This window comes from Odontesthes bonariensis, chromosome 8 (genome assembly GCF_027942865.1).
Source record: "Odontesthes bonariensis isolate fOdoBon6 chromosome 8, fOdoBon6.hap1, whole genome shotgun sequence".
Classification (NCBI taxonomy): domain Eukaryota; kingdom Metazoa; phylum Chordata; class Actinopteri; order Atheriniformes; family Atherinopsidae; genus Odontesthes; species Odontesthes bonariensis.
Genome location: NC_134513.1, coordinates 22,317,948 through 22,329,148, shown reverse-complemented (window position 1 = coordinate 22,329,148; position 11,201 = coordinate 22,317,948). Strand labels below are relative to the sequence as shown.

Genomic DNA, 11,201 nt, shown 5'->3' with positions numbered 1-11,201 from the left:
GGTACAGGGGTGGTCTGCTGCCAAGTCTGAAACAGCCAGGAATAAAATTGTGCCTCCAAGTCTGAGGCTCTGATCCACTGTTGGAAAAAGGTCGAGGGCCCTCTTCTTACTTAGAACCAGTTGCTGCCTCAAGTGGAAGAGTTTAGGGATCAGACCATTTTGACCACGACTGGAGGATTTCATTCTACCAGTCGATCTTCCTTCCAACGCTCACCTCTGGTAACTCCTTATGAGTGGTGACTAAATGAATGAGATTGCGAATGCATAAGGGCTGAAATCATCTTCCACTCTGTGATGATTAGGCTCACCCTCTTGGATCAGGGTGATGAGCGTAGTCATCTGGAATACGCTGAGAATACAGTCTCTGCCGCTCTTCTTTGAATGAAGCCAGATCAGGCGGTATGGGCATCTGGTCAGAGTATCATGTAGATTCCCCCCAGGGGAGATATTTTGGATCAGTTGCACGGTGAGGAGGCCTGAGGGAAGGTCCAGGACTCACAAGAAATAAACCATGCTGGTCTTGCATTGGTATTTCTGTGTGTAAACCCGAGAAGAGGTGTAGATTATGTCCTGTGAGAAGCAGGGCTAGGTGATTAGGCTCACCCTCTTGGATCAGGGTGATAAGCGTAGTCATCTGGAATACGCTGAGAATACAGTCTCTGCCACTCTTCTTTGAATGAAGCCAGATCAGGCGGTATGGGCATCTGGTCAGAGTATCATGTAGATTTCCCCCAGGGGAGATATTTTGGATCAGTTGCACGGTGAGGAGGCCTGAGGGAAGGTCCAGGACTCACAAGAAATAATACATTGCTGGTCTTGCAATTGGTATTTCTGTGTGTCCACCTGAGAAGAGGTGTAGATTATGTCCTGTGAGAAGCGGGGCTAGGGATGTCTGCTCACACCGCTTCCCCAGTGATCCGTTCCAGGACAAGCAGCATCAAATATATTGATATATCTTTAAAAGTCATGTGTTATGGAAGGGCGCCTACACATGTGCCATTGTTGCTGATGTTTGTGGCCAGTATGGGGATTGAACCCATGACGTTGGCGTTATTAGCACCACGCTCTGACCAGCTGAGCTAACCGGCCATTTTTTGAGTGTCCCTATGAGCAATTTTGTGCCAGAATAAGTGCTCTCAGTGTTTTCTCTGTTACCTATTTAAGTCACACAAACATTCTATACAGCTTGCCTTTGATTTTGCGGATTTGGATATTATCAGCAGGTGAGTTGAAAGACTTTTAGTTCTTCAAAAAATCCTTTCAATGCAATTATTTTATCATTTGTTATATGCTCCAATGACTCGAGGTGATAGAACTTACTCATTCAAGTCTCTCTTCTTTTTGAATAGCTTGAGTATAGGCAGTGTGGGGAAGCCAAGATCACTGCACAACATCAGCTTAACTTTGGATTTTTTTACCAGTAACAGACTGGTAAAATCCTCCGACTTTAATGGCATCCCATTCAGAGGATTTCTGACATGGAGTACAACTAGCAAAGTACTTAGCAGCTTTCACCATGTGTTTATTTGGTTAGTACTTAGTACAGTGCTCTTTATTTCTGTACAGTAATGACAGCATACAACTAAAATAGACAACCACGGAGGGACTCGAACCCTCAATCTTCTGATCCGAAGTCAGACGCCTTGTCCCTTAGGCCACATGGTCTCACATAAGTCATCTGGCGGTACAGGGGTGGTCTGCTGCCAAGTCTGAAACAGCCAGGAATAAAATTGTGCCTCCAAGTCTGAGGCTCTGATTCTCTGTTGGGAAAATGGTCGAGGGCCCTCTTCTTGCTTAGAACCAGTTGCTGCCTCAAGTGGAAGAATTTAGGGATCAGACCATTTTGACCACGACTGGAGGATTTCATTCTACCAGTCGATCTTCCTTCCAACGCTCACCTCTGGTCACTCCTTATGAGTGGTGACTAAATGAATGAGATTGCGAATGCATTAGGGCTGAAATCATCTTCCACTCTGTGGTGATTAGGCTCACCCTCTTGGATCAGGGTGATAAGCGTAGTCATCTGGAATACGCTGAGAATACAGTCTCTGCCACTCTTCTTTGAATGAAGCCAGATCAGGCGGTATGGGCATCTGGTCAGAGTATCATGTAGATTCCCCCCAGGGGAGATATTTTGGATCAGTTGCACGGTGAGGAGGCCTGAGGGAAGGTCCAGGACTCACAAGAAATAAACCATGCTGGTCTTGCATTGGTATTTCTGTGTGTCCACCCGAGAAGAGGTGTAGATTATGTCCTGTGAGAAGCGGGGCTAGGGATGTCTGCTCACACCGCTTCCCCAGTGATCCGTTCCAGGACAAGCAGCATCAAATATATTGATATATCTTTAAAAGTCATGTGTTATGGAAGGGCGCCTACACATGTGCCGTTGTTGCTGATGTTTGTGGCCAGTATGGGGATTGAACCCATGACCTTGGCGTTATTAGCACCACGCTCTGACCAGCTGAGCTAACCGGCCATTTTTTGAGTGTCCCTATGAGCAATTTTGTGCCAGAATAAGTGCTCTCAGTGTTTTCTCTGTTACCTATTTAAGTCACACAAACATTCTATACAGCTTGCCTTTGATTTTGCGGATTTGGATATTATCAGCAGGTGAGTTGAAAGACTTTTAGTTCTTCAAAAAATCCTTTCAATGCAATTATTTTATCATTTGTTATATGCTCCAATGACTCGAGGTGATAGAACTTACTCATTCAAGTCTCTCTTCTTTTTGAATAGCTTGAGTATAGGCAGTGTGGGGAAGCCAAGATCACTGCGCAACATCAGCTTAACTTTGGATTTTTTTACCAGTAACAGACTGGTAAAATCCTCCGACTTTAATGGCATCCCATTCAGAGGATTTCTGACATGGAGTACAACTAGCAAAGTACTTAGCAGCTTTCACCATGTGTTTATTTGGTTAGTACTCAGTACAGTGCTCTTGATTTCTGTACAGTAATGACAGCATACAACTAAAAAAGACAACCACGGAGGGACTCGAACCCTCAATCTTCTGATCCGAAGTCAGACGCCTTGTCCCTTAGGCCACATGGTCTCACATAAGTCATCTGGCGGTACAGGGGTGGTCTGCTGCCAAGTCTGAAACAGCCAGGAATAAAATTGTGCCTCCAAGTCTGAGGCTCTGATCCTCTGTTGGAAAAAGGTCGAGGGCCCTCTTCTTGCTTAGAACCAGTTGCTGCCTCAAGTGGAAGAGTTTAGGGATCAGACCATTTTGACCACGACTGGAGGATTTCATTCTACCAGTCGATCTTCCTTCCAACGCTCACCTCTGGTCACTCCGTATGAGTGGTGACTAAATGAATGAGATTGCGAATGCATTAGGGCTGAAATCATCTTCCACTCTGTGGTGATTAGGCTCACCCTCTTGGATCAGGGTGATAAGCGTAGTCATCTGGAATACGCTGAGAATACAGTCTCTGCCACTCTTCTTTGAATGAAGCCAGATCAGGCGGTATGGGCATCTGGTCAGAATATCATGTAGATTTCCCCCAGGGGAGATATTTTGGATCGGTTGCACAGTGAGGAGGCCTGAGGGAAGGTCCAGGACTCACAAGAAATAAACCATGCTGGTCTTGCATTGGTACTTCTGTGTGTCCACCCGAGAAGAGGTGTAGATCAGAGGTCTTCAACAGGGGGTCTGCGACCCCCAGGGGGTCCGTGGAGGTACTGCAGGGGGGTCGCGAAATCTTTGGTTGATTAGACGATTTAAAAAAAATATATATATTTAAAGTTTTTTTTTTTTTTTTCCAAACAGTTTTTTCTCACAAATTGTGTGCAAACATGTGCCATCCACAGATGGTTTGAGGATTCATTGTCCCATCTACATGCAAACACTCTGGAGTCTAAATCCCGCCGGCAGGATTTTTTTACACATTTCCAAAAACACATCTGTAACTCTGTAAGTTTTTGTCATTGAAACATATAAGTGACACCATTAAAAACCTTGAAACTTCTAGTTTTCAAATATATATATATTAAAATAAATTATATAGGTGGCCCTTTTTAAAGAGAGTGAACAGAAATCTTTGGATTTTCTGTAGTCTCAGACTGCAGCAGCCTCCTAGGCCACACCTATCGCTAGTCACATGTAAAGTACCAGGTGATTGAGTGGCTATTTACAGGTGAGAACACGCCCCATTCAGCCAGCATGTGGGGGAAGGCAGCAATGTCCTGCCAGTGACAGACATTTATCACATGGAGAGTGACAGGGGGATGGGGGGAATCAGGGGTGTTCCACACCCATCTAATTTGTATTCAACTCTCAGAGACAATGCCTGGAGTCAGAATTACTTTTTTACAGTTTGTGTGAAAACAAAAAAACATTTCTGACTGCACTTTTTACTTTTATGCAGCCAACACTTTTGTTTACAAGGTTCAACCTTCAAAAGTCTTGGCTAGATACATTTATAGTGTGTTTTCTTGCACTGTTTGAAGACCTCTAAAACTTGTTTTTTTGTACAGTTGTGTTTCCCCTCAATTTAAATAAAACTTGTTTGTATTACATTCACTTAGCGCTCAAATTGTTTTTTGTTAGGCTTTTCCGAATACAACCATATGTGTCACTTTTGCTTTGATGTTTACAGTTAGTTGAAATACTTGAAAATGTCAAGGTGGTGACAACTGCCTCAAAGTCTCTGAAAAGGCCTTAGACTCCAGGGGGCTAAAGTTAAAATCTGTGGATTATTTGAATAGCTCAGTGTTGTATGCAAGATGTTTGTTTATAAAAAGCAGTGGCACGGCCACCCTGTACCTTGCACATGTTTAAAATAAAATATATTAACCTGTGTATTATTTGAAAAGCTTAGTATTGAATGTACAATAACAGAGGACCTATGTTTATACACGGCACTAGGCCCCGTTAAATATAAAACACAATTGTATGCCATATAAATAGTAGGGGGTCCCTGCTCCAACTCTCCATCAGTTTGGGGGTCCCTGGCCTGTAAAACGTTGAAGACCCCTGGTGTAGATTATGTCTTGTGAGAAGCGGGGCTCGGGATGTCTGCTCACACCGCCTCCCCTGTGATCCGTTCCAGGACAAGCAGCATCAAATATATTGATATATCTTTAAAAGTCATGTGTTATGGAAGGGCACCTACACATGTGGCATTGTCACTGATGTCTGTGAAACTTTGGCCAGTATGGGGATTGAACCCATGACCTTGGCGTTATTAGCACCACGCTCTGACCAGCTGAGCTAACCGGCCTGATTTTGAGTTGCCCTATGGGCAAATTTGTGCCAGAATAAGTGCTATCAGTGTTTTCTCTGTTACTTTTTTAAGTCACACAAACATTCTATACAGCTTGCCTTTGGTATTGCGGATTTGGATGTTATCAGCAGGTGAGTTGAAAGACTTTTAGTTCTTCAAAAAATTGCTTTCAAAGCAATTATTTTATCATTTGTTAAATGCTACAATGACTCGACGTGATAGAATTTACTCATTCAAGTCTCTCATCTTTTTTATAGCTTTAACGTAGGCAGTATGGGGAAGCCAAGATCAGTGCGCAACATCAGCTTAACTTTGGAGTTTTTTTTTTACCAGTAACAGACTGGTAAAATCCTCCTACTGTAATGGCATGCCATTCAGAGAATTTCTGACGTGGAGTACAACTAGCAAAGTACTTACCAGCTTTCACCATGTGTTTATTTGGTTAGTACTCAGTACAATGCTCTTGATTTCTGTACAGTAATGACAGCATACAACTAAACAAGACAACCACGAAGGGACTCGAACCTTCAATCTTCTGATCCGAAGTCAGACGCCTTGTCCGTTAGGCCACATGGTCTCACCAGAGTCATCCAGCTGGCACAGGGGTGGTCTGCTGCCAAGTCTGAAACAGCCAGGAATAAAATTGTACCTCCAAGTCTGAGGCTCTGATCCTTAGTTGGAAAAGGGTTGAGGGCCCTCTTCTTGCTTAGAACCAGTTGCTGCCTCAAGTGGAAGAGTTTAGGGATCAGACCATTTTGACCACGACTGGAGGAGCTCGTTCTACCAGTGGATCTTCCTTCCAACGCTCACCTCTGGTAACTCCTTATGAGTGGTGACTAAATGAATGGATTTGGGTATATACTGAAGAGATTGTAATAACCCCAACCCTAAATTTGACTTGTCCCAAGTGCAATTGCTTTTGTTTCGCCCAATTTTAAATCAAACATCCCTACATGAAACCACATTTAGATAATAATGATTCTATTTTTGTGAAAGGGGGATGAATTCATACCCTCTGCACGCAAGGCCAGTGTATCTAATGAGGCTTCAATTTGAGATCGAAATTATACCAGCTGTAGTTTAAGACGGAAATTTTTATGGTCAAACTTACAAGCGAGAGGACGAGGTGGCCGAGTGGTTAAGGCGATGGACTGCTAATCCATTGTGCTTTGCACGCATGGGGTCGAATCTCATTCTTGTTGGCTTTGAATTTCAAGTGTTTGGTTTGTTAATATTTCTGATTCGACTTTTTACAAGCAGGCTTTTCAAACAATGCTTTTGTCGCAATATTTTTATTTGCTTACACTAAGTTCATTTGGGCGATTGAATCTATAATGAAGAATTTTGAGTCTGACTTCAGGCTAATGTGAAAGAGCTGTCTTTCTTTCAGTTTACACCCACGTTTGCCACATCCAGCTGTTAATCATTTCCTCCACAGAGCACAAGAACAAAGGAAAGATGACTGGAGAACGCAGGCGTCGATCCCACTACTTCTCACATGCAAAGCAAGCGCTCTACCATTTGAGCTAATTCCCCTTTCTTTGCTACATTCTTAGCACTTCCAAAATTAACAACCATTTCTGACCAAACGATCCATTCCTTGATACATCAAAAAGAAATAGATCTCACAACTGAAGCTTGTTTGTTTTTCTCAGAGTGTCTTTCAGAGTGGTTGAATGTATCAAATAGATACACGTGAGTATTCAAAATAAAAAAAACAAATTAAAGAAATCGGGTAAACGATCCTCTAATCCATTTAACAAAAGTGAAAGATTTCAGTCTTTTGACACAATAATTCTTTTTTCTTACTTATATCAGAAAAGTGGACATTGGAGGACACTCATGTGCACACCAAACGAGTTCAAATTAAGAGTGTGTAGAAAGGGTTTCAGAGTTGGTCAAGTGTCAATTTTGATGCTATGAATGTCACATAATGTTTTCCAGGTTCTTTTTTAGTGAGAGATGATGAGTTTGATTTGAAAATTTTTACATAGCAGAGGATGGCTTCGGTCCATTGATCTCTGGGTTATGGGCCCAGCACGCTTCCGCTGCGCCACTCTGGTACACACTTCTGATGGGACTCGACCCCACAATCCCTGGCTTAGGAGGCCAGTGCCTTATCCACGTGACTGTTCAAAGTAAAAAACACAACTTAAAGAAATCGGGTAAACGATCCTCTAATCCATTTAACAAAAGTGAAAGATTTCAGTCTTTTGACACAATAATTCTTTTTTCTTACTTATATCAGAAAAGTGGACATTGGAGGACACTCATGTGCACACCAAACGAGTTCAAATTAAGAGTGTGTAGAAAGGGTTTCAGAGTTGGTCAAGTGTCAATTGTGATGTTGCTGAATGTTACATCATCTTTAACAGGTTTTTTTTTTTTATTGAGAGATGTTGAGTTTGATTTAAAATGTATACATAGCAGAGGATGGTTTCTGTCCTTCGACCTCTGGGTTATGGGCCCAGGACGCTTCTGCTGCGCCACTCTGCTACACACCTCAGATGGGACTCGAACCCACAATCCCTGGCTTAGGAGGCCAGTGCCTTATCCACGTGACTATTCCAAATAAAAAACACAACTTAAAGAAATCGGGTAAACGATCCTCTAATCCATTTAACAAAAGTGAAAGATTTCAGTCTTTTGACGCAATAATTCTTTTTTCTTACTAATATCAGAAAAGTGGACATTGGAGGACACTCATGTCCACACCAAACGAGTTTGAATTAAGAGTGTGTAGAAAGGGTTTCTTAGTCTGTCAAGTGTCAATTTTGATGCTATGAATGTCACATAATGTTTTCCAGGTTCCTTTTTAGAGAGAGATGATAAGTTTGATTTGAAAATTTATACATAGGACAGGATGGTTTCGGTCCATCGACCTCTGGGTTATGGGCCCAGCACGCTTCCGCTGCGCCACTCTGCTACACATCTCTGCTGGGACTCGAACCCACAATCCCTGGCTTAGGAGGCCAGTGCCTTATCCACGTGACTATTCAAAATAAAAAACACAACTTAAAGAAATTGGGTAAACGATCCTCTAATCCATTTAACAAAAGTGAAAGATTTCAGTCTTTTGACACAATAATTCTTTTTTCTTACTTATATCAGAAAAGTGGACATTGGAGGACACTCGTGCACACCAAACGAGTTTGAGTTAAGAGTGTGTAGAAAGGGTTTCAGAGTTGGTCAAGTGTCAACTGTGATGTTGCTGAATGTTACATCATCTTTTCCAGGTTTTTTTAATGAGAGATGTTGATTTGAAAATGTATACATAGCAGAGGATGGTTTCGGTCCATCAACCTCTGGGTTATGGGCCCAGCACGCTTCCGCTGCGCCACTCTGCTACACACCTCAGATGGGACTTGAACCCACAATCCCTGGCTTAGGAGGCCAGTGCCTTATCCACGTGACTATCCATCCATCCATCCATTATCTATACCACTGAATCCGTCGATCGGGTCGCGGGCGGGCTGGAGCCTATCCCAGCAGTCAATGGGCGAGAGGCGGGGTACACCCTGGACAGGCCGCCAGTCCATCGCAGGGCCACATAGAGACAAACGGGACAAACAACCATGCACGCTCACACTCACTCCTAAGGACAATTTAGAGATGCCAATCAACCTAACATGCATGATTTTTGGACAGTGGGAGGAAGCCGGAGTACCCGGAGAGAACCCACGCATACACGGGGAGAACATGCAAACTCCACACAGAAAGGCCCCAGCTGGGTGTTGAACCTGGAACCTTCTTGCTGTGAGGCGACGGTGCTAACCACCACACCACCGTGCAGCCCCCTCCATGTGACTATTCAAAATAAAAAACACAACTTAAAGAAATTGGGTAAACGATCCTCTAATCCATTTAACAAAAGTGAAAGATTTCAGTCTTTTGACACAATAATTCTTTTTTCTTACTTATATCAGAAAAGTGGACATTGGAGGACACTCATGTGCACACCAAACGAGTTCAAATTAAGAGTGTGTAGAAAGGGTTTCAGAGTTGGTCAAGTGTCAATTGTGATGTTGCTGAATGTTACAACATCTTTTCCAGGTTTTTTTAATGAGAGATGCTGAGTTTGATTTGAAAAAGTATACATAGCAGAGGATGGCTTCGGTCCATCGACCTCTGGGTTATGGGCCCAGCACGCTTCCGCTGCGCCACTCTGCTATACACCTCAGAACGGACTCGAACCCACAACCCCTGGCTTAGGAGGCCAGTGCCTTATCCACGTGACTGTTCAAAATAAAAAACACAACTTTAAGAAATCGGGTAAACAATCCTCTAATCCATTTAACAAAAGTGAAAGATTTCAGTCTTTTGACACAATAATTCTTTTTTCTTACTTATATCAGAAAAGTGGACATTGGAGGACACTCATATGCACACCAAACGAGTTTGAATTAAGAGTGTGTAGAAAGGCTTTCAGAGTTGGTCAAGTGTCAATTGTGATGTTGCTGAATGTTACATCATCTTTTCCAGGTTTTTTTTAATGAGAGATGTTAATTTGAAAAGTTATACATAGCAGAGGATGGTTTCGGTCCATCGACCTCTGGGTTATGGGCCCAGCACGCTTCCGCTGCGCCACTCTGCTACACACCTCAGATGGGACTCGAACCCACAATCCCTGGCTTAGGAGGCCAGTGCCTTATCCACGTGACTATTCAAAATAAAAAACACAGCTTAAAGAAATCGGGTAAACGATCCTCTAATCCATTTAACAAAAGTGAAAGATTTCAGTCTTTTGACACAATAATTCTTTTTTCTTACTTATATCAGAAAAGTGGACATTGGAGGACACTCATATGCACACCAAACGAGTTCAAATTTAGAGTGTGTAGAAAGGGTTTCAGAGTTGGTCAAGTGTCAATTGTGATGTTGATAAATGTTATATCATCTTTTCCAGGTTTTTATAATGAGAGATGTTGAGTTTGATTTGAAAAGTTATAAAATAGCAGAGGACGGTTTCAGTCCATCGACCTCTGGGTTATGGGCCCAGTACGCTTCCGCTGTGCCACTCTGCTACACACCTCTGATGGGACTTGAACCCACAATCCCTGGCTTAGGAGTTCAGTGCCTTATCCACGTGACTATTTAAAATAAAAAACACAACTTTAAGAAATCGGGTAAACGATCCTCTGATCTATTTAACAAAAGTGAAAGATTTCAGTCTTTTGACACAATAATTCTTTTTTCTTACTTATATCAGAAAAGTGGACATTAGAGGACACTCATGTACACACCAAACAAGTTTGAATTAAGAGTGTGTAGAAAGGTTTTCAGAGTTGGGGGGTATTCCTAGAAGCTGGCTTAGCGGAAAGCCTGGCTTATTTCGCTACTTCTGGCTAAATTTAGTGAGAGTTCCGTTTCATGAACGTGGCTTATTTGAACGCCTGCTGAGTAACCATGGTAATTTATGCTGCTGAACTAGCCTGGTCCCGGGCAGGCTAAAGTTGAAGCTTCGCTTAGCTGCAACTCAAAAAATGTCCGACCGGCTGAAACAGACTCCGGAAAGAAATGTTCACCAAGAATTCTGCGCTCCCGCAACTCATGTCTTGTCTAAAAAACGAAACAAAAACTGTGGTTATCATATCACCACTTTCACTGTCTCAAAAAATCAATCAGTCGGTGCCAGTGCAACTAAAAAAACGCAACTATACACACGTATTGAACATGAAATTAAATGAGAGAGAACATGGTATTCATTAAAACTAATCAATACCTAACAAACATCCGATCTACCCACGTAGGACCAGACTCAGAAAAATGGGGACAGGTAATAATGTTAATGATACAAATTATTGACAGCTCCTTTCAAAACAGTCAAGGACACTGTACAAACAAGATATTAGATAAAACGCAGGAATTAAAACAGCTTACCATATTAAAAATACACAGAACGGAGCAATAAATGGAGGTAAGCAAAGTTAAACAGATGGGTTTTGAGTTAAGACTTGAACAGAGGAAGTGTCA

The 11,201-nt window shown here is 42.4% G+C and overlaps 6 non-coding genes across 6 annotated transcripts; 1 reads left to right on the top strand and 5 right to left on the bottom strand.

Moving 5' to 3' along the window:
• Nucleotides 1-1,015: 1,015 nt before the first annotated feature.
• trnai-aau (transfer RNA isoleucine (anticodon AAU)) lies at nucleotides 1,016-1,089 on the bottom strand. Its single transcript has one exon. It is a non-coding gene; the product is annotated as a tRNA-Ile (tRNA).
• A 503-nt stretch (nucleotides 1,090-1,592) lies between these two features.
• trnar-ucg (transfer RNA arginine (anticodon UCG)) lies at nucleotides 1,593-1,665 on the bottom strand. The gene has a single exon. It is a non-coding gene; the product is annotated as a tRNA-Arg (tRNA).
• A 737-nt stretch (nucleotides 1,666-2,402) lies between these two features.
• Nucleotides 2,403-2,476, bottom strand: trnai-aau (transfer RNA isoleucine (anticodon AAU)). The gene has a single exon. It is a non-coding gene; the product is annotated as a tRNA-Ile (tRNA).
• Nucleotides 2,477-2,979: 503 nt separating this feature from the next.
• trnar-ucg (transfer RNA arginine (anticodon UCG)) lies at nucleotides 2,980-3,052 on the bottom strand. The gene has a single exon. It is a non-coding gene; the product is annotated as a tRNA-Arg (tRNA).
• Nucleotides 3,053-5,151: 2,099 nt separating this feature from the next.
• Nucleotides 5,152-5,225, bottom strand: trnai-aau (transfer RNA isoleucine (anticodon AAU)). The gene has a single exon. It is a non-coding gene; the product is annotated as a tRNA-Ile (tRNA).
• A 1,123-nt stretch (nucleotides 5,226-6,348) lies between these two features.
• trnas-gcu (transfer RNA serine (anticodon GCU)) lies at nucleotides 6,349-6,430 on the top strand. Its single transcript has one exon. It is a non-coding gene; the product is annotated as a tRNA-Ser (tRNA).
• Nucleotides 6,431-11,201: the final 4,771 nt, after the last annotated feature.